At 38.1% G+C, this 23,380-nt stretch overlaps 1 protein-coding gene and 1 pseudogene across 1 annotated transcript in view; both read right to left on the reverse strand.

Moving 5' to 3' along the window:
• The window catches only part of C11H11orf49 (chromosome 11 C11orf49 homolog), a 203,192-nt gene that overhangs the window by 177,796 nt on the left and 2,016 nt on the right, over positions 1-23,380 (reverse strand). The gene's annotated exons all lie outside the window — the stretch shown is intronic.
• On the reverse strand, positions 1,746-2,968 carry LOC121472222 (annotated as a pseudogene).

Below are 23,380 nucleotides of genomic sequence, written 5' to 3' on the forward strand. Positions count from 1 at the left end.
AAAAAATATTTTATCTACACATCCATCTGCTCTCAAATATCTATTATTGGTTTATGTCATAAAATTATCTCAGGGGTAAGCATACTTGATTATTTTCTCCTGGATATAAAAGTATTTTAACATTTTAATTCAACTAGAATTTATTGTGCCCCATAAAGTAGGAGGTGTGAATCTAAATGAATTCCCTCCACGGTCCTTCCAACTGTCAACTAATAAATTTTTCACATTATTTGCTAAACTTAGTTTGTCACAAATTATAAGAAAATGTGCTTTGATATCTATTTTTGAGATATATATAAAATCACACAGTATGCAGTCTTTTGCACCTATCTTTTCTCTTTTTTCTTTCTTTCTTTCTTTCTTTCTTTCTTTCTTTCTTTCTGTCTTTCTTTCTTTCTTTCTTTCTTTCTTTCTTTCTTTCTTTCTTTTTCTTTCTTTCTGATTTTATTTATTTGAGGGAGAGAGCATGTGCACAGAAGCAGGTGCAGTGGCAGGCAGAGGGACAGGGAGCTGTAGTTGTTCATTAATTCTCATTGCAGCATAATAGCCCACTGTTGAATATACTATGATTTATTTATTAATTTCCTTGTTGACAGTATTTTTTAAGTTTCCAGTTTGGGCCTATTATGAATGGTGTCACTATGAGTATTCTAGTATGAGTATTTAGTAAACATATGTCTGCATTTCAGTTGGTTCTGTGCCTAGGAATAAATGACTGAGTCATAGGGTATGAGTATGTTCAGTTTTAGCACAGACTGCCAAACAGTTTTCCAAAATATACCCATTTACACTCCCACAAGTGTAAGAAAAAACTTTGACCATATATAATTTGTGGTCCTATATTCATCTTTAAAAAAAAATGTTCAAGTCTTAATATCCAATACTATAAAGTAATAGTGGTTTGCTGTGCCGGGTTAGCTCAGTCGGTAGAGCATGCAACTCTTGATCTCAGGGTCGTGAGTTCAGGTCCCACATTGGGCATAGAGCTTACTAAATAAATAAATATCAGTGGTTCTAGGAGGCATCTTTGTTTTGTTCTTATTTTCAAGAAAAATGAACTTAATTTTTCTCATAGTTTTAAATAAATAACAGAGGTTAGAAATACTCTATTTTTAGGGGTTTTTTTTGGAGTTTATCAAGGTTAGAAACTTCAAAAAGCTAGATTATTTTGAGTCTTAGTATCTATTAATATGCTCTTAAGGGTATATCCAGTTATTATATTTAATAAATATTTTAGAAATTAGACTAATATTGCATTTCTGTGGTAGATATGTCACATTATGTGCTAGAAATCTATTAAGGATCTTTCACACTTTTGTTCATATCTTTAAATAGTTTATAGTTTCCTCTTTTAGGATTATTTTTGCCAGGTTTTATGATCAATCAACACACTGTTGCCCCTTTAACCGAAATAAAAAAATAATATTAGCTAATATTTTTGGAGCTCTTTCTATGTGCCAGGAACAATGCTATGAGTTTTATTCATTTAATCTTCATAACAGTCTTGAGGTACCTGGGTGGCTCAGTCTGTTAAGTTTCCAACTCTTGATTCTGGCTCAGGTCATGATCTCAGGGTCATGACATCGAGTCCTGTATCAGGCTCTGCCTGGGCATGAAGTCTGCTTAAGATTCTCTCTCTCCCTCTCCTTCTCCCCCCTCCCCAACTCTCTCTCTAAAAACAAAAACAAAAACAAAACAAAACAAAAAACCTTCATAATAGTCTCTTTGTTTTGTTCTGTTTTCTGTGGAAGAGCAGCTTAAGACCACTCAGTGGTTGTTCCTACCCATTCAGTGGCCTGAGCAGTGGGAGCTGCAGACCAATCTTCAGTGGCTGGCTGAGCGCTCCAGTCTTCAGTAGGGAACTGCTAAATAGGCACAGAGGGCAGCTGCATGCCTTCAGACCAGTCTGCAACTTCAGGCTGAGTAGCCTGAGTAGTAGTTCCTGAATAGTGAACTCAGGAGCTGGAGTCATCCATTCACCCTGAAATTCCTCCTTAGTCACAACCTTTTCAGCAGCAACCTGTTCTTCCTTTTCAATCTCTTCAGGATCTCTGTAGAAGTAGAGATCTGGCATGACTTCCGATGGGTGCTCACGGGAAATGGTGCCACACATGCACAGGACTTCCCGGGCTAGCATCCACCACATCAGACCCACTGAGTGAGCTTCCTTGTCATTGCTAAGGGATGGCAGTGTCCATGTAGCACAGAGGAGAGTCTGTGTTACACAGAGCAATTGTAGGCAGGTTAACATAAGATGCCTCTGTGAGAGGCTGGTGGTCAGCCCTGGGATCAGTAACCACCAGAAGCCTTGGTTCTCAGAAGGCTGCCTAGATCTGGTTTAGTGAAGGTTCCAGGAATGAAGTGGCCAGCAATAGGAGTGGCTCCAGTAGCAGCAGCAAATTTCAGCACAGCTCACTGGCTAGTATTCCTGGATATGACACTGACATCAGCTGGGTTTTCAATGGCAACAATGGCACGAGCTGCCAACAGAAGCTTCTTCCAGGTTCTCTTCAGATTTATGATGCAGATACCATCACTTTTCCTTTTATACATGTACTGTTCCATTTGGAAGTCAAGGTTGGTGCCACCTAAGTGGGTTCCTGCTGCAAGGAATTTGAGGACATCCTCCTCCTTCATTTGCAGAACATCAAGGGCTCCGGACATTGTTAAAATTTCCCTTTAAGTTACAATGGAAACACAGAACAACGCTGTATGGACCCTTCCCTGGGTAGTGTGGAAAGCTCATAATAGTCTTATTACTATTCAGTTTACAAATTGGGAAGCTTATAAAAAATAAAAACAAAAACAAATTGGGAAGCTGAGCATAGAGAGGTCAAGTAATTTGCCCAAGCTGACATAGCCATTAAGAAATATCAAAGCAGGGGCAACTGGGTGGCTCACTGGTTGAGCATCTGCCTTTGGCTCAGGTTGTAATCCTGGGGTCCTAGGATCGAGTCCCCAATCAGGCTCCCTGCAAGGAGCCTTCTTCTCCCTCTGCCTATGTCTCTGCTTTGCTCTCTGTGTCTCTCATGAATAAATTAATAAAATATTTTTTAAAAAAGAAATATCAAAGCATTAAAACAATTTTGAACAAGAACAGCAAAACTGGAGGACTTCTATCTGATTTCTCAAGACTAGTGATAAAGACAGTAATTGGGGATCCCTAGGTGGCTCAGCAGTTCAGCGCCTGCCCCCAGCCCAGGGTGTGATCCTGGAGTCCGGGGATTGACTCCCACATCAGGCTTCCTGCATGGAGCCTGCTTCTCCCTCTGCCTGTGTCTCTGCCTTTCTCTCTGTGTGTGTGTGTGTGTCTCTCATGAATAAATAAATAGAATCTTTAAAAAAAAAATAAAAAAGAGGGATCCCTGGGTGGCGCAGCGGTTTAGCGCCTGCCTTTGGCCCAGGGCGCGATCCTGGAGACCCGGGATCGAATCCCACGTCGGGCTCCCAGTGCATGGAGCCTGCTTCTCCCTCTGCCTGTGTCTCTGCCTCTCTCTCTCTCTCTCTCTCTCTGTGTGACTATCATAAAAAAAAAAAAAGATAAAGACAGTAACTAAGACAGTGTGGTATTAGCATAAAGATAAATATATATAGTGATGAAATAGAAGAGAGCATCTAGAAATACATACACACACACAAATATGGCCAATTCATTTTCAACAAAGACAAGGTAATTCAATAGACAAAAGATAGTCTTTTCAATAAGCAGTACTGTAACAACTAGATATCTATAGGCAAAACAAAACAAAACAAAACAAAAAGAAGAACCCTTACTTCACACCATAAAAAAAAAAAAATCAACTCAAAAGCCAGAGACCTAAATATAAGAGTTAAAACTAACTTGTAAGAGACAACATAGGAAATAATCTTAGTGACCTTTGGTTAGGCAAAAAATGGCCCAAATAGGCATAAAAAGCTTAAAGCTATTAAAGAAAAAAATTATAAATCTGACTTTATCAAAATTAAAAAGATGTGCTTTCAAAAGACACAAATACAAGGCAGTCTGAGAGAAAATAACTGGAAATCATATATATAACAAAAAACATATTCAGAATATAAAATGAAATGTTAATATCAACAAGACAAGCTACTAACAAAAAAGGGCAAAAGATTTTAATAGATACATCATCATACACAGATAACAAAAATACATGAAAAAATGCTCAACATCATTAGTCATTAGGGAAATTCTGTTCTTTTTTAATTTTTTACTTGAAGGGCTTTTTAAAAGTTTTTATTTTAATTCCACTTAGTTAACTACAGTGTTATTTTAGTTTCAGGTGTACAATATGGTAATTCAACACTCCATACATCACTCTGTGCTCATCAAGACAAATGCATTCCTTAATCCCATCACCTATTTAACACAACCCCCTACTCTCCTCTCTGGTACAATCTGTTTGTTCTCTATAATTAAGAATCTGTTTCTTGATTTCTTTCTCTCTCTCTCCCTCTCACTTATTTTTCCCTCTGCTTGTTTGTTTTGTTTCTTAAATTCCACATATCAGTGCAATCATATGGTATTTATCTTTTTCTGACTTATTCTGGTTAGCATTATACTCTCTAGCTCTATCCATGTCATCACAAATGGCAAGATTTCATTCTTTTTTATGGCTGAATAATATTCCGTGTGTGTATTTGTGTGCATGTGTGTGTGTGTGTGCACCATATCTTCTTTTTTTTTTTAAGTAGGGCCCACATCCAGTATGGGGCTTGGACTCATGACCCTGAAATCAAGACCTGAGCTGAAATCAAAAGCCAGACATTTAACCAACAGCCACCCAGGCACCGCGATTCTTGGCCACTTTAAACAAGGATCCCCCTGCCTCTAGTTTTCAAAATGTATTTCTCATTTTCATCTGAGACTTTATCAGAATTGCCTTTTACCATTCATATTTGTCAATATTTCCTATTTACTATCCAACATTCTCTTCATGACTATGCATTCTCTAAGAAGATGGGGGCTTTCTCTCCAGGTCTCTCTTCTGGATCTTCAACAGAACTGCCTTTAACAGTGTCTTCACAGGGATGCCTGGGTGGCTTAGCAGTTGAGTATCTGCTTTCGGCTCAGGCATGATCCTGGGGTTTCCATGGGAAGCCTGCTTCTCCCTCTGCCTATGTCTCTGCCTCTCTGTGTCTCTCATAAATAAATAAATAAAATCTAAAGAAAAGCAACAACAAAAACCCAAGTTCCTTCAGAGCAATATTGGCTTTCCCTAGCATGCATCTCAAAACTCTTCCAGCCTATTCCCATTACCCAGGTCTAAAGCCATTTCCACATTACTAAGTATTTGTTATAGCAGCACCTGACCCCTTGGCACCAATTCCTTTTTTTTTTTTTCTTTTTTTAAAGATTTTTAAATATTTATTTGAGAGAGAGAGAGAGAGGCAAAGGGAGAGGGAGAAGCTGGCTCCCCACTGAGCAGAGAGCCCAACGGAGGGCTCAATCCCAGGACACCAGGATCATGACCTGAGCCAAAGGCAGACACTTAATCAACTGAGCCACCCAGGCACCCCAGTACCAATTCTGTCCTAATCAGTTTGAGCAACTATAAAAAAACATCATAGACTGGGTGGCTTAAACAAAATTTCTGGGAGGCCTGGTTAGGCACCTGCCTTCAGCTCAGGTCATGATCCCAGGGTCCTGGGATCAAGCCCCGCATTGGGCTCCCTGCTCAGTGGAGGCCTGCTTCTCCCTCTCCCTCTACTGCTTCCCCTGCTTGTGCACTTGCACACTCTCTCTGTCAAACAAATAAATAAATATTTTTTAAAAACTGGTAATTTTTGTGGTATGTAATTATGTATTAATAAAGCTGACAGAGGGATACCTGAGTGGCTCAGCAGTTAAGCACCTGCCTTTGGCTCAGGGAGTGATCCTGGAGTCCCAGGATGTAGTCCCACATCAGGCTTCCTGCATGGAGCCTGCTTCTCCTTCTGCCTGTGTCTCTGCCTCTGTGTGTCTCTCATAAATAAATAAGTAAAATATTTAAAAAAAAATAAAGCTGACAGAAAGATCATAGTTATTTTTTCTTGGTTAATAACAAACCTTGTGGGCAACTTGGGTGGCTCAGCGGTTTAGCGCCACCTTCCACCCAGGGCCTGATTCTAGAGACCCGGGATCGAGTTCCACATCAGGATCCCTGCATGGAGCCTGCTTCTCCTTCTGCCTGTGTCTCTGCCTCTCTCTCTCTCTCTCTCTCTCTCTCTGTCTCTGTGTGTGTGTGTGTGTGTCTCTCATGAATAAATAAATAAAATCTTAAAAAACAAATAACAAACCTTGTAACTTATAAATTATTTGTTTCTGAAAGTTCAAAATCACCAGTAAATTTGTTTGCTTATTTCTATTTTTATTATTTAGTTCTAATTTTTATTTTCTTCAGTTTGTTACTTTGTTCCTTTTCTAAATTCTTTAAGTGTTGACTTATCTTTTTTTTGATAGCAACAATAATTCTTCTAAGCATTGCTTTATATATGTCTATAGCTTTTAATTGTGCTAAGGTTTAAAAAAATATCTTGTTATATTCCAAATGTATTATCTGACTCAGTTGTAGAGGAATTTAATTTTTAAATATCCTTGTGGTTAGAGGCACCTGGCTGGCTCAGTTGGTGGAGCCAGGGTTGTGAGATCAAGCCTCATGTTGGGCTCCACAATAAGTGTGGGGCCTGCTTAAGATTCTCTCTCTTCCTCTGCACCCACCAACCTCTCCCTCTTAAAAAAAAAAAAACTCAGGGGATCCCTGGGTGGCTCAGAGGTTCAGTGCCTGCCTTCAGCCCAGGGTGCAATCCTGGAGACCCGGGATCGAGTCCCACGTCAGGTTCCCTGCGTGGAGCCTGCTTCTCTCTCTGCCTATATCTCTGCCTCTCTCTCTCTCTGTGTGTCTCTCATGAATAAATAAAATCTTAAAAAAAAATTTTATACAGATAAATATCCTCACGGTTAGGTGCTTTTAAATTGTACTTTCGTTTTCTCTAATTTTATTGCATAATACAGTAAATATAATTTCTGCCTTTTATTTACCAAAAATTTATTTGCATCTTGCCTATGATATTTACTAATTATGCATCTTTTTAACCAAATTTTCCCATTTAGTCCTTTTCCTAAATGTTTTCATTGTACCTTATTGTTTGTAATGTTCAAATTTATTAAAAAGGAATACTAATCATTCTTTTTTCATAGGTTTAGTTAAGACAAATAAGATAATATACCTGGATATACTTTACAAACAATAAAGGATTACACAAGCATCAGTTATTTATGTTTTAGTAATAGTCCAATCCATTTTTTTAAATATTTGTTTATTTGAGAGAGAAAGAGAGCCTGCACAAGTAGGAAGAGGAGCAGAGGTAGAGAATCTTAAGCAGATTCCCCACTGAGGACAAAGCCCTGTGCAGGGCTCGATCATGCCCTGTGCAGGACCTAGAGATCATGACCCCAGCAGAAATCAAGAGTCAAACACTTAACTGACTGAGCCACCCAGGCGCCCCTCATCTAATTCATTTAAATGTAACATAAAAAAAAAAAAATGTAACATAAGACCTGTTTAATTTAGGCCCATGCTTCATTCACTTAATCACTCATTCAAACATTATTGTGAACATCTAGTATATACAAGGTACTGGGAAAATGAAAAAATTCAGAGCCATGTTCTTTGTTTCAAAAGAGACAAACGAGCAAACTGACAAACACAATACAGTATAGGAGAAAACCACAATAAAGCCTACCTTCTTACAAAATACTGGGGATCCCTGGATGGGTCAGCGGTTTAGTGCCTGCCTTCCGCCCAGGGTGTGGTTCTGGAGTCCTGGGATCAAGTCCCACATCAGGCTCCCTGTATGGAGCCTGCCCCTCTCTACCTATGTCTCTGCCTCTTTCTGTGTGTCTCTCATGAATAAATAAATAAAATCTTTAAAAAAAAATACGAGAAAAGTTTAGGAACTGTAAGTACAAGTACCTATGAAGGTATGCAGTAAATACGGGTAAAAACATAAGGTTAGTGTTATGGAATAAGTGTCTGTATCCCCCAAACACATTTGTTGAAATTCTAACCCAGTGTGGCTGTAGTTGGAGTAAGGAAATAATTAAGGTAAAAAAAAAAAAATGATCAGAAGGGTGGGACCCTGATCCAGTAAGATTAGTATCCTTTTTTTTTTTTTAAGATTTTTTTAAATTTATTTATTCATAGAGACACAGAGAGAGAGAGGCAGAGACACAGGCAGAGGGAGAAGCAGGCTCCATGCACGGAGCCCGACGTGGGACTCGATCCTGGGTCTCCAGGATCACACCCCGGGCTGCAGGCGGCGCTAAACCACTGAGCCACTGGGGCTGCCCAAGATTAGTATTCTTTGACAAAGAGACAGGAGAAAGCTCCCCTCTGCACACATGTATGCTGCGTAGTACATAGCAAGAAGTACACAGCAGAGAGTCATCACTAGAAACCAAACCCTGTTGGACCTTGATCTTGGATTTTGCAGCCTCCAAGACTGTAAGAAAATAAATTTCTATTGTTTAAGTCATGTAGCCTGTGATCTTGTGTTGTGCCAGCCCAAGCTAACTAACATAGTTGGATGAAAACTGTACATAAGAAACAGTTATATTTCTACATCCTATCCTCAACCTTGTGTAACAAAGTTACTACCTTTTTTCCACCCAGATATAACATTAGTTTATTCTCTATTAAGAGAGTGAATCACCAGGACCTTGGAATTAGAGACACCAAGAACAGTTGAAGGTAGAGGACCTCTGCTAAAAACAGGATGATTACATTAAAGTCTACATACTGATCTGTAAAACCCTCCCCTGCTTACCACCTAATCTGAAATCCAAAAAGCTCCAAAATCTCAAGGAAAGCTTCTTACATAAAAACAAAACCAGATAAAACATGAAAAATAAGGGGCACCTGGGTGGTGTAGTCGGTTGGGCATCTGACTCTTGGTTTGGCCTCAGGTGGTGATCTCAGGATCATGGGATCAAGCCCCACTGTCAGGCTCCATGCTTGGCTTGGGATTCTCTCTCCCTTTCCCTCTGCCCCTCCTACTCATGCTCTCTCTCTCAAATAAATAAATCTTTGGGGCAGCCCGGGGAGCTCAACAGTTTAGCGCTGCCTTCAGCCCAGGGTGTGATCCTGGAGACCTGGGATCAAGTCTCACATTGGGCTCCCTGCATGGAGCCTGTTTGTCCCTCTGCCTGTGTCTCTGCCTCTCTTTCTCTCTCTCATGAATAAATAAATAAATAAAATATTTTAAAAATAATAATAATAGGGACGCCTGGGTGATTCAGCAGTTGAGCATCTGCCTTTGGCCCAGGGCATGATCCTGGAGTCCCAGGATCAAGTCCCACATCAGGCTCCCTGCATGGAGCCTGCTTCTCCCTCTGTCTGTGTCTCTGCCTCTCTCTCTATCTCTCATGAATAAATAAAATCTTTTAAAAAATAATAATAATAAATAAATCTTTAAAAAATAATAACAAATAAAAAAATAAACTCAGAAAGAAAAGGAAAATGCAGGGGACATAGATGCAAGCAAAACAAAACAAAACAAAAAATTTAAAAACCTACAATTAATAGGAAGACAAGATAAAATGTTTATTCATGAATTCAGAGAACAAAAAATAAGTAAAGAAATGTAAAATATAATTGTAGATGTTTTTAGGATTCAACAGGATTGGAAAAGTCAAAAATATTCACAGAAGGTACAACCAAAAGAATATGGAAAAGAAGAGAGAACAATAGGAAAATTAGAGCATGAGTCTAATGCCTGAGGAACAACAGTTCCAGAGACAGACATGAGAAAATATCAAATACATAATTCAAAAAAACTTCTTAGAACTGAAAGCTATGAATTTCCACATTAAAAGGGTCTCAAAAAATAAAAAAATAAAAGGGTACAAGGGTACAAAATAAAAGGGACAATGAGTGAGAAAAGCTCTGTACCAATAGACATCTTTATGAAATATCACAAATCAAAATGGCATTATAAAAAGCTAAAAAGGGAGAAATGCTTTGAAAATTCTAAGGAAAAATTATCTCCAACATAGAATCTTATACCCACACAAACTATCCACCAAATGCAAGGGTAATATAAAGACAGTTTCATAGGCAAAGATACCTCAAATCTTATTTTGTATGCATCCTTCTCAGAAAGCTACTGGAGGATGCTACCTAACCAAAGGAGTACATAAGGAAAAAGGAAAACACAGGCTTCAGGAAATATGGAATACGACTTGAAAGAGACAAGTAATATACATGATAAGGATAGAGGATTTAGAAAGAAACCAGACCAGATTGAAGTAGGAGGCTACTTAGGTGAATGAGTGCCCCAGGAGAGTTCTCTTGAAGAAAATAAATTGAAACGTAGAGAACACCTGATTGTCTACATAAGCAGGGAGAAGACTGATCTTTTGGTTGGAGTTTAGGGATAAATTAGAGACAAATTTATAGAAAACCAACTAAATAAAAGACAAAGCAATTATTGACTCCAGGAAAAAGAAAAAAAGGCTACACAAAAAAACCCACAAACTCTTCCAATCTTTCTCTCTCATTCTCTCTCTCTCACTCTCTCTCTCTCTATATATATATATATGCACACACACCATTTCCATAGTCATTATAGACACTGAATATTGGCGTGACCAAAAAATCATAACTTTATTAGAAGGCTAGGAGAAAAGGGAGTTTTAGGGGATATAAAAGCACTGAATCCATCACAGGAAGTCATTATCTAAAACTGAAAAATCAAGAACAGCTTAAGCCTGCTATTTAAAAATATACAGGAAAGGGATGCCTGGATGGCTCAGCAGTTGAGCGTCTGCCTTTGGCCCCGGGTTTGATCCCGGAGTCCTGGGATCAAGTCCCACATTGGGCTTCCTGCATGGAACCTGCTTCTCCCTCTGCCTGTGTCTCTGCCTCTCTCTCTCTCTCTCTCTGGGAGTCTCTCATGAATAAATAAAATATTTTTTAAAATAATAAAAATTTAAAAATTAAAATTAAAATATACAGAAAAAAAAGGCAAAAGAAATGGTGAAAAAAATTCGAAGTAGTCTCTTCCAAGGAGTGGGGCTTAGAGGTGAGAAGTTTTGGTACTGTGTTTTGTTAAAACTCTTTAGATATACTTAACCAATAAAATTCTGTAGCTGGGATCCCTGGGTGGCGCAGCGGTTTGGCGCCTGCCTTTGGCCCAGGGCGCGATCCTGGAGACCCGGGATCGAATCCCACATCGGGCTCCCGGTGCATGGAGCCTGCTTCTCCCTCTGCCTATGTCTCTGCCTCTCTCTCTCTCTCTGTGACTATCATAAATAAATAAAGATTAAAAAAAAAAAAAATTTAAAAAAAAAAAATAAAAAAAAAAAATTCTGTAGCTAATAAAAAAACACATTAAATTTTAAAAAATATGTACTCCTCGGATCTGCCCTCTCCTTGCCCATTATTTGTAACATATTGTTTCCTTAAGTTTTTTCCTAAAATAGTTTTTCATTTGTTTCATCTAATTATTACTTTGTAATACTTTTGTATTTTTTCTTCCACCAATTTACAAAGCCAACTTTATTCCTGTTAATGTTCTTTGTTGCTTCTTTTTTCCCCAATAGATTAATTTATGTGTCCTTACTTCAAATGTCTTAATGCTGTCAGATTTCTTGTATTTGTGCCTTTCTTTTTTCCCACAGCAAAAAATACAAACTGTCTTTGCTCTCCTACATCTTTTACTTCTGTTTCTCTAACTCTAAGAACAAAACCCTGAAAATCTGACTTCAAAGACAAAGAGGAGGTGGTGAGGCAAAAAATATCAACTTTCAGCTGTATTTCTAAGCTTAATTCTTCACCTTCCTTACTTTTCATCTCTGTTGGTCAAATATATTTATTCCTTGTAGAGTCAGAGGTTTTTTTTTCCTTTTTTTTTGAGATAATAAGTAACACATAACATATTAGTTTTAGGTGTACAGCATAATCATTCGACATTTGTATATATTATGAAATAATCACCACAATAAATCTAGTTAACACACATCACCACACATAATGACAATTTTTTCTTTTTTTTTTTTTTTAGATTTTATTTATTTATTCATGAGAGACCTAAAGAGAGAGAGAGGCAGATACATAGGCAGAGGGAGAAGCAGGCTTACCTCAGGGAGCCCAATGCGGGACTCAATCCCGGCACTCCAGGATCATACCCTGAGCCAAAGGCAAGTGGCAAACCCCTGAGCCACCCAGGCATCCCATGACAATTTTTTCTTGTGATGACAACTTTTAAGCTCTCTCAGCAACTTTTAGATATACAATACAGTATTATTAACTATAGTCACCATGTTGTGCATTATAGCCCCAGGAGTACTTACTATGTAACTGGAAGTTTGTACTTTTCTCCCAACTTCATCATTTCACTCACCACCCTCCTCAGTTAAAAATAAACTGAGTCTAGTTTATTTTTAGATACCACATATTAGTGAGATCATATGGTATTTGTCTTTCTCTGTCTGCCATATTTTAGCATAATGCCCTCAAAATCCATCCATATTGTTGCAAATGACAGAATTTCCTCTTTTTTAATTGCTGAATAATCTTTGGAGAGTCATTTTAAGACCATCTCAATGGTCTCAAGACCATTCCCTGCCTCAACTGGTAATATCTGCTAATTGAGAAAAATGTTACCTATAAATTGGTTTCAAATATAATAAAATGTTTGTCTATACTAATTATAGTAATAACATCATGTTTTATAAATATATAATTAAATATTTATCCATTTGAAGATCAATAAATTTTTTTAGGACTCAAATACTTTCAAAGATCTCAAAACAGTTTATAGATTAGACACAATACCAATAATGTCTAATGGATAATGTGGCCCTGGTTCCCACCTCCAAAATAACCTTACACCTCTGCCCTTAACCCCAGAATTCCTTTCTACCTCTTCTGAAAACATATTCAGTTAATAATCATAATTCAGTTAATCATCCTTTCCTTCTCCTGGATCCCCATCTCTCCTTCTACAATGGCTCCCTTTTCCTCCCTTTCCCTCATACTCAAGTCTCTCTCATCTAAAAAATTAAAAACAACAAATTCTCTCTACTCTTGCTATCACTCCCTCTACTTTTTCCTTCACCAATCAAACAAACTTCTGGGGAAAAATAAATGAGCCCACCTATAGTTTCAACTCCTTCACCCTTCCTATTTACTCCTCCATACAGGAAAATCTTGGCATCCTGCCATACCACTCCAATGAAACTTCTCACCTAATGCCACTAACAACCTCCTTTGCAGCTCTTATCTTGTTTGACCTCTCTGAAGCAACTGATATGACTGAACACTCCCTCCATATTGAAACTCACTCCACCTCCAGTTACTGCGGCACCACCTTTTCCTCATTCTCCTAAATCTTTTACCAATTACTCTAAGTTTAGGAAGATCAATATCTTTATTTATTGTAAAACTAGCTCTCTGGAGACTACATTTAGGTTCCTACAATGAGTCTCTAACTCCCAAACAAAACAAAACCATTCACAGCAAAGTAACCATCAACACCCAGCAACCAACACAATTATAAAGAACTAAAACCCTAACATTACATGAGCTCACTAAAGGGTAGAAAGGGACTATTCTGATTATTTAGAAATGTTTACAAAGGAAAGAGAGGTGATCTAAGAGAAATGACAGGAGACACAGAGTTAAGAAAGAAAAAAATGAGTAGACAACAGAGATAGGGATAAAACACCTCTGTACTTTGATTTTGAAAGGTAGACATAGGGGAGAAGAAGTTAAACACTCTCCAGTACATCCATGCTTCACCTATAAATAAGGGTAATTAGCTATCAACAATACACCTCACTTTCAGTGGGAGAGATATCTCCACTATAAACACGGTATGCCAGTTTATTGTTTGCATCCCCCAAAATGTGTGCTCCTATTCTTTTTGCACATGATTGTCTGGCTGAACTTCAATTCCCAGGGCCCTTTGCAATTAGCAGGAGGCTTATATTAATTTCTCACCTATGAAATGTGAGCACAAGGTGTGTTTGTAACTTCTGCCTTACTTGCATAAGAGGTCTTTACCCTGGAGTCCTTCCTTCCCCTTTTCATTGGCTGGAAATGGCCACAACTGAGGCATCCTAGGAAACCGTGGGTCTCAAATCTTATGAAAATACCAACAACAGAAGAAGAGATGTCAATGATAACTTTGTCATTAAAAAATAAAAATTCTTGGGGTGCCTAAGTGACACAGCTGGTTAAGCATCTAACTCTTGGTTTCAGCTCAGGTCTGATCTCAGGGTCATGGGGTCAAGCCCCACATCGGGATCCACACTCAGGATAGTCGCTTTCTCTCTCCCTCTGCCCCCCACCCCGCTCTTGCTTGTGCACGCTCTCTCTCTCACTCTCTCTCTCAAATAAAGAAAGAAATCTTTAAAAAAATATATAAATTCTTTTTTGGTGTCCCTTTTCTAAACCTAACAATCAAAGCTGTTTTTATTACTTGGCTGAGTTTAAATTTAAAAACTTTCCACTTGGGGAGCTTGATGTCAGGTCCTTCAACAGTAATTATTTTCCCTTAACTACTAGGAAATATGATAAGAAAAAGTTCAGAATGTGAGACAAATCAACCACTTCTTTTCCTTGTAAGTGTGTTTCTCCTTTAGAAATATGAAATCAAAACCAAATATTTACTGGAAAAGCAAAGGTCAAAACAGTCCCTATGTCCAGACATGGCAGCAAAGATTAGCAAAACTCCATAGGCTATTCATAGGCATAACCTTGACGAGAAAAACGGCAGGACCATTCTCCCTGAAGACCTAACCTATTTTCTTCTACCTACATATTTACGATTCTGTATCATGCCAACCCTTGAAGAAAAGGCAGAAGATTGCACACATAAGACTTCTGTAAGTTAACCATGCATCTAAATATCAGGTTTGATGGCTTAGAGCCTATCAAAAAAGATGATTTTAGGTCTTCTTAAAAGTTTAAGATACTTGATACATATTAATTAATTTATCCTCTCAGCCCCTTGTGAGGTAGGTTTTATCAACTCCATTTGTTGGGGAAATTTGATCAAGGAGAATAATAATAGCAATTTACAAAAATATTTTCGATTTACAAAATACCTTCCTTATAAAGAGCCCCACATGTTTATCTTCTCAATCTTCTAACATTCCTATGAGGTAAGTGGTAATATTACCTTTTCCTTTCTTATAGGTAAAATGCTATGGCTCAAGGAGTTTGATGACTTACCCACAAGGTAGCCTGCATTTTATCCACTAACTAGACATACGGCTTCAGATTGACACTAGACCACGACTCAGGTTTGAACTGCACATAATTCAAAAGTGTCAAGCTTCTAGTTTTCTCTATAGCCATCTTTCAGCACATCACATTCCAAAAAGGATTGGGGTCATGCTTATTGTTTAAGCTCATGTGTGCACTGTTTATAAAGCTTATTATCATTTCTCTAAATTGAACTATTTAAGGTTTGTCTAAATGCCCGAAAGCTAAATTATTTTTTGTTTACTGTCTGTGCACTAGCATTGTAAATGATGTCATCAGGAATGTACAAAACTCTTCAACAGAGCTGCAGGGCCAATAAAAGCAACTTGCTTTGGGAAAAGTGCATTTCTTCTTCTTCTTCTTCTTCTTATTCTTATTCTTCTTTTTTTTCTTCTTCTTCTTTTTTTGAAGTAGGCATCACACAAAAAGATGACTCATTAAGCCCAAAAGAGTTGACTCCACCATGTGAGGGCTTCTTATGCAGCCCTCTACAAAGAGACCTGAGTGGCAGCATGAGGCCTCCTCTTCTGTGCATTTTCCTCCAGGCAGAATGTGCATTTGTGTGGCTACATACACAATTATAATCTCCCCTGAAAGGCAATTCCTTCCATATGACAGGCTGAACAGTGGCCTGAGTGCTAGCCTCATGTTGCCTGTGCAGTTAACATGCTGAAATTCCAGACACATTTAATCTCTCCTTTCTGAGAAACTACGATGGGACAGTAGAAGTGAAGCTGGAAAAAACTCCACATAGAGAGAAAGGAGGCCAGCCCAAGCGCCCAAATTCACTTTCTCATGGGCTGAGCTTCTTTGTGTGTTGTCTACTTACGTGTCAATTTGCAGGACTTTGGGGCATGAGAACCATGGAGCTGAGTGGTTCTGGCAGCCTCTCCATTTGACAAGCAAAGCCAAAGACATGTGGCCTTTAGTACATTTCACATTCAAAAGTGTTCTTGTTTCAAACATGACTATTTTAAAATATGTAATTTTCCTATTCAGCACATGTTGTATGTAAGTTGGCCACAGGAGGTGTTCTGCCACAATTAAAAAAAAAAAAAAAGGCAATGGCCCTAAGGCAGCTGTGTCCCTGCCAGATACCTCTGTTTATGGGGGGCCAGTGGGGCTATCCCAGGTGAGAGAAGTCTGAATTTAACAAACACCTGATATGAAGGTCTGGGCACAAACAGATTTCTGTCTGAGATTACAGAAACTGAAGCTTGTGTTTTATCACAATTACCTGTAATCTCAGGGCCAGATAATAGTATTAACAAGACCTTGAGCTACACAATAGGACAGCTGGAAAAAGGCTCTTACTCTCCAAAGAATAGCGCTTTTAAAAAGCTAATTCAATGAAGAAAAAGAAAGGGCTCTGAAAGTGCCTTCTCAAACAATATTTACTTTTACCGGGTTCCTGCTAATCAAACAAAACTTAGTCAAAAGCTTTTATGAAAAATACATTTGATGATTTCAGCAGTAATTGCTTTGTTCAAAGAAAGGTGCTTAAGAGAAAACATAGCTAATGGGATCAGTAATTTGGTAGGTTCAGATGTGTTTGGGAAAATCCCTCCTCTCTTTGATAAATCATTAAAATTCTGCTCAGATAAATGTGTTTTGACTTGAAATTCCAATCATAGAATGAGCTATTTCCTAAGGCCCCTGGGGAAGTGGTGCAAGAGCAATCCCAATGCAGAGAACCCTGAGATTAGTTTGCAAGGGTAATTCCAGTCTTAATCAAAGCATATTCTCTGCTCAACTATAGGATGGGATCTCCTGGAGATGCCCCCAAAGTATATAAAATGTCTTTCCTTCTTAAAATACCATTTTTTCAAAATGGGTTAAATCTTACTGTTATATAACCAAAAAAGCAGAAACTATGGCATCAACCAAGAAATTATCCTTCGGTATAATTAGAGTTTAAAACTAGAATGATCCGGGGCAGATTTTAATCAGCCATCCTTTTTTTTTCATTCATGGAAGGAGGGGAAAAAAAGGTCTAGTGTCTCTCCATAGTAGAAATTCAATAACTATTTGTTGAACTGGATTTTTCACTCCCTTCTTAATAAAAAAATTATTCTGTTATTTAAAGCAAACCATTCATTTAACAATTAAGCACCTAATTTGAGCACTGTGCTAGATTTTGGAAATGCTGAGAGAATAGGCCTGCCCTCACGGCTTACATTCTAGTAAGAAACAGACAATAACCAAGTATACAAATAGGTAACTGTGATAAGTGCTAAGAAGGATATGCACAGGATGATGAACTAGAGATAAGCTAATGGATCATTTATCTCTTCTGATCTACTATTATTACTTATTAAAACTTTACTGACTCAATCTCCTAATATTACTCATTAAGCAAACATGGTATTTGTTTAAATAAAAGTGATGCCCAACTTTTGGACAGCAGCTGGAGGAAAGATTTTAATATTACTTAAATACATAAATGATGAGGTCACAAATTTACAGAACCATTTAAAAACCCTAGAATAAAACAGAAATCACCTGCAACTTAGTTACCTTGGAGAAACGGGGGTGGATGGGGATTGGGAACAACATGCCTTAGAATTCACTTGCTTTTTTTTTCTCCCAGTGAAAATATCATTTGCTCTTTTTTCCCCCCAAAAAAATATATTTATTATATTTACTAAATAGCTTACAGAGTCTAGGCTGAACTTCCAGGAACAACTCCCAGAACTGGGCCGCCTAGGGAACTGCTGCCCTGCCATGACTCAGAAGCTGCCAACCAAACTGGGAAACCACCAACACAGCTGCACACATCTGATTCCCCCACTCTAAAACATCACTTACTACACGGTCACTTTGTGTTATTGTCTTTCACGAATATGTCCCATCACCTATATATGGCATTAAGTTTCCCAGGAGGAACACTTTACATTCATGTCTTGCTATACAGAGAGAGGGTATTTAGGAAAGAAGGAACAATTAGGAAGAAAGGGAAAGAAGGAGAATTGGGGGAAGAAGAAATGATCTGTAAAATACGTTCATTATTATTTTAAAGTGACCAGTGTTATATATTATAAATCTAGTTTCCAAAGATTCAGGAAGTCAGTGTAACATCTATAATATTTTATTTCATTTCTTTTCTGCAGCTACCCAACCACTTTAAAGTCCTAAGAGTATTTCTGCTAACTTATGGTAAATAGCAATGTTTCCTAGCATATGGTTGGGTTTGGAAGATTCACTAATTATACTAAAACAAAAATAAGTTTTCTCATCAGGATTCATCCAAAGGCAAACAGATAAATAATAAGTGTCTGACAAAATAAACAAACAAATAAATAAACAAACAAATAATAGAAAGTGTCTGGCAGTAAGACGAGTAAATACCATGTGCTATGATATCAGCAAATACAAAAAATAGGATAACACTTAAGAGTCTTCTACATAGAAAGTCTGTCAGAACCTCTACCAAGGCTTGAAGAAATTATATTAACTTTGAGGCTGGAAGGGACTATATCAGTGATTTTTGGATGTTGTCTTAGTCCAGATACTCTGAGAAGCAGATACCAAGACAGGATCAGACATGCAAGAGATATACTGGGGGGAAAACTCATGGAGCAAATGCAGGGGAGGCTGGGATTGCTGACAGACCACAATGCAGAGCTGACCCTTTAAAGAGAGAGCGAAAGAGAGAGAGAGAGAAAAGAGAATTTAGATAGCAATGCAATGAGAATCCTCAAGCCAAATTCACCACCTAAAGAAGCAGTCACATACCTCATAGAAGTGGGTTTATCCCACCCAGCCATTGACTGGAAGCAGCTTGTGGGAGTGTAACCTCAGTATGAACAGGGTGTTGGATTCAGAGCTGGAGTTGAACATTAATTACCCTTCCCTCCCCACAGCAGGACATCTGAGAGACACATTTTTTATGGCTGCCACAGATATATTATATACTTTTTTTAAAAAGTAGTTACAACAGTATTTATTGAGCACCTGCCCAGGTGCTCTAAAAGATATCTAACTCATCTTTGTACACTCTTTTTACAATGTACAGCCAAGCACTGCTCTAAAGGTTTACATGTATGAATAAGTACTATTACTATCTACATTTTGCCCAAAGGGAAACTAAGGCACAGAGAGGTTAAGTAACTTCTTCAAAATCACACAGCTATCCAAACCACACAGATTATTGTCAATAAAACACTCCCAAATGGTTTATTTTTAGAAGTTATATCCTCATTGCCTGCCTCTGAGTGATGAATCCAGTGGCAAGAGGGAACTGAAATTTTACTATTCCCTGATCCATCCTGATTCCTAGGATGCCCCCTCCTGGCAGAAATGCTAAAGTAAGCCCTTGGAGTCACCTGGACTTCAACATTTATGCATAGGTCTATGCAATAGTTGGAGCCTCAGTTTTGGAGTTGCCCAAGGTATTTACTCAAAGTTAACATAGAGTTTAACAATATGGGCTTTGTGGAGTCAGACTGATGGATTAGAATTCTGCCTCCCTGACTTACTAACTAGTTGTTAAGTATTTTTATGCTGCAGTTTCCTCATCTGTCAAATGGAGATAACAATTAAAATTATCAGGGCTCCTGGGTGGCTTAGTCAGTTAAGCATCTGACTCTGATCCTGATCGCCGGGTCATGGGATCTAGCCTCAGGTTGTGCGATTGGGCCCCAGATCGTGGGATCAAGCCCCGCATTAGGATGCTCAGCGTGGAGTCCACTTGTCTCTCTCCCTCTGTTCTTCCTCCTCCTGGGTTGTTGTCTCTCTCTCTCAAATAAATAAAATATTTTTTAATAAATAAAATATTTCATGTGTGTTAATATATGTAAAGCACTTAAAATGTTACCTGGTACATAGTAAGAGCTTAATTCTTTTTTTTTTTTGTCCCTAATTAAGTCTTAATTGTTGTTAGATGCTTATATTTGGGGTACCTTATAAATGAGATTATTCACATTCTATTTAACCTGTTTGGAAGCACCTGGGTGACTCAGTTGCTTAAGTATCTGCCTTCAGCCAGGTCCTGGGATGGAGCCCTGCATCAGACTCCCCACTCAGCAAGGAGTCTGCTTCTCCCTCTGCCTCTCTCCCTGCTCATGCTTGCTCACTCGCTCTCTCTCAAATAAATAAAATCTTAAAAAAAAACCCAAACCCACACATATATGTTTGTATTAAGTATGTCATTGTGAAAGGCTGGTATATAAAGATGAGTAAAATACAATTCCTGATCTCAGGAAACTCATTTGCAACTAATGAACTGTTTAAGAGCTCCACTTCTAACAGGGAAGCAAGGATCACTGCCTTTGAAGCCAAATAAGTATTCGGGTTTGTTTATATGTATCTTCTTGGTGGAGAGGGCAAAACAGGCTATGGAATCAGCAAACTTGGGTCTGAATCCTGGCTTTGTTATGCATCATCGCCTATGTGACTTTGTACAAATTAATTACCCTTTCCAAGCTTTTCCTTATTTGTAAAATGAGGTGATATTAATAACTACCAAATGAGATTAACGATACCTACTTTGTGTAGTGGTTGTGAAAAATAAATCAGATAAGGCACACTGCTAAGTATATACGAAGTGCTTAAAAACTACAACTTAAAAAAAAAACTGTTCAATTTAAAATTCCTCTATTCAATTTAAGATTCCTCCAAAAGTATACCCTCCAAAGGAGAAAGATCATCTCTAATTTCCTAGAGTTATCTGTTATGCCAACCAAACACTAAATTTAGTGAGAATAAGCAGTTTTCATGGAAACAGAAGAAGTAACTTGGAGCATGAGTGAAAGCATACACCTCACTAAATTAGGTGGGGTAAAAAATAAACCTCACACCCTCATGCTTATACTCAGGTCAGCACGTAGGTGGTGTGTTTTGCAAACCTGGGACCAGAACAGGCTGCCCTTCGGCTCTAGAGAGCTCTCCACACCCAACCAGATACACAAACACACCTCAGCCTCTGGCAGAAGCTTCCAATAAGTAGATTTCATAAGGCTGGAAATCTTTCAAGGGTTCTATTCTTATTTCATCTCCTTACCAGCCCTCGGCATTAACACAATTTCTATCATTACATTCTGATGACTGCAGGCATGAACATCCCTGATCTGATTCTGTAATGATGATCTGAAGATCCTAAGCCATTCTAGGGGATGACTGCAGGTTCCTAATCCACAAAGTCAGCAGGGGAATGGATCAGTTTGCCCAACTGATGAAAGATTGTTTTCTTCACTAATAGTCAAAAAGGCAAATATTAAGGCCTGGCTAGCAGGCAGAAAGGGAAATCTATAGATATTCGTTGAATAGACAGTCCTATAGTTTCTACCATAATACTAAATCGAAGCCCTCTGACCCATGTGCCAAGGGGTACTCAGCTTTGGCTTTCTGTTTCACTGAATGTGCAGAGCTTTCCTGTTCCTGCAATTTTCTTTTCTCTATATGTATTTCCTTCTCTAGGCCTACACGTGTAACTGACTTCATAATTTATAAAAGAAAGAAAAGAAAAGACAAACCCTCTACAGGTATTTAAATTTTAAAAACCAGGAGATATTTTATTAATTTATAAAGAATGGTTTTCAATGGTCATTAAATTGAGCGTGAATACATCAAAACAGCGTCCCCGTAAAAGAGACCAACTGTAATGGATAGGGGTTGTTCTCAACTAAAGACAAATGCATTTCACAGAATTGTATGGTCTGATGAACCATGAAGAAGCCAGTACTATCACCCTGCTCAGGGCAGTATGACTGCCCGGATGCTGAATGGCACAGGGAAATAAGACACTTAAATATGCAACAGAGCCTGAAGAAGCACTTGTCCAGGGTTTAGATATTAGGTAGAAGGGTGGACACTGGAGCTTTCTGAATCAAGTTGAGACTCTGATTTTGTTTGTAGACTCATTATCAGCATTGCCACTGAATTAGTCTTCTTGAAAAACCCACTATGGAGGGACCACCAACTTCTATTCAGCAAAGCACTTAGTGTGTTAAATACGCCAAGACTTTGAGGTATATTATTTCAACAGCATGGGACACCTGGGTGGCTCAATGATTGAGCATCTGCCTTCGGTTCATGGCGTGATCCGGGGTCCTGGGATACAGTCCCACATTGGGCTCCCCATAGGGAGCCTGCTTCTCCTACCTATGTCTCTGCCACTCTCTGTGTCTCTCATGAATAAATAAATAAAATCTTTAAAAAGAAAATAATAAAAATAAATAGCAAACACCCAAGGGACTGAACAATGGACTAGGTTTTTCAAATATTTTATAGATTCATTGAATATGGGGTAAATAAGATAAAATACATAATCCTTTGCAAAGGTCTAGACATTGCTATTTTTTTTAAGATTTTATTTATTTATTCATAGAGACAGAGAGAGAGAGAGAGAGAGAGAGAGAGGCAGAGACACAGGCAGAGGGAGAAGCAGCCACCATACAGAGAGCCTGACGTGGAACTCGATCCGGGGTCTCCAGGATCACTCCCTAGGCTGCAGGCAGCACTAAACCGCTGCACCACCGGGGCTGCCCTAGACATTGCTATTATTATTCATTTGATACAAAATTATCTGTGATATAACTATGCCATTTTGACTAATGGATGTGGTCAATTAATCTCTCTCTATATACATATATATACACACACACATATATATATAAATACACAAATATACATGTACATATGTGTACATATATACTCATATATATGTATATATATGCAGATATATATATACCTCTTTCTATATATATGTATACCTTTAAGAAACCAAATAGCCCTTAAACTTGGTAAAAAGATGCTCAATTGCACAAAAGAAATGTACATTAAATCTACCCTGGAACTAACTGCCACTTAATAGGTTGAAAGCATTCAAAAATTTGATATATTTTGTTGGAAAGACTATAGGGAAACAGGTATTCTTATATTGCTAGTGGCAATGTAAAACAGTACAACTTCTATGAAGGGCAATTTGGTAAATCCACCAATATTTAAAATACATATTTACCTGACCGACCAATTATACTTTGCAAAATTTGTCTTTGCAGGTATACTAGTAAAGGAACAAAATTGCAGGTTATTCAGTGGAGTATTTTTAGTGATAGCAAAAGGCTAAAAATAACTTGTCTGCCAATAGAGAATTGGCTAAATTATTTAAATACTATGTAACTAAAAAA

This window comes from Vulpes lagopus, chromosome 11, assembly GCF_018345385.1.
Source record: "Vulpes lagopus strain Blue_001 chromosome 11, ASM1834538v1, whole genome shotgun sequence".
NCBI classification, from domain to species: Eukaryota; Metazoa; Chordata; class Mammalia; order Carnivora; family Canidae; genus Vulpes; species Vulpes lagopus.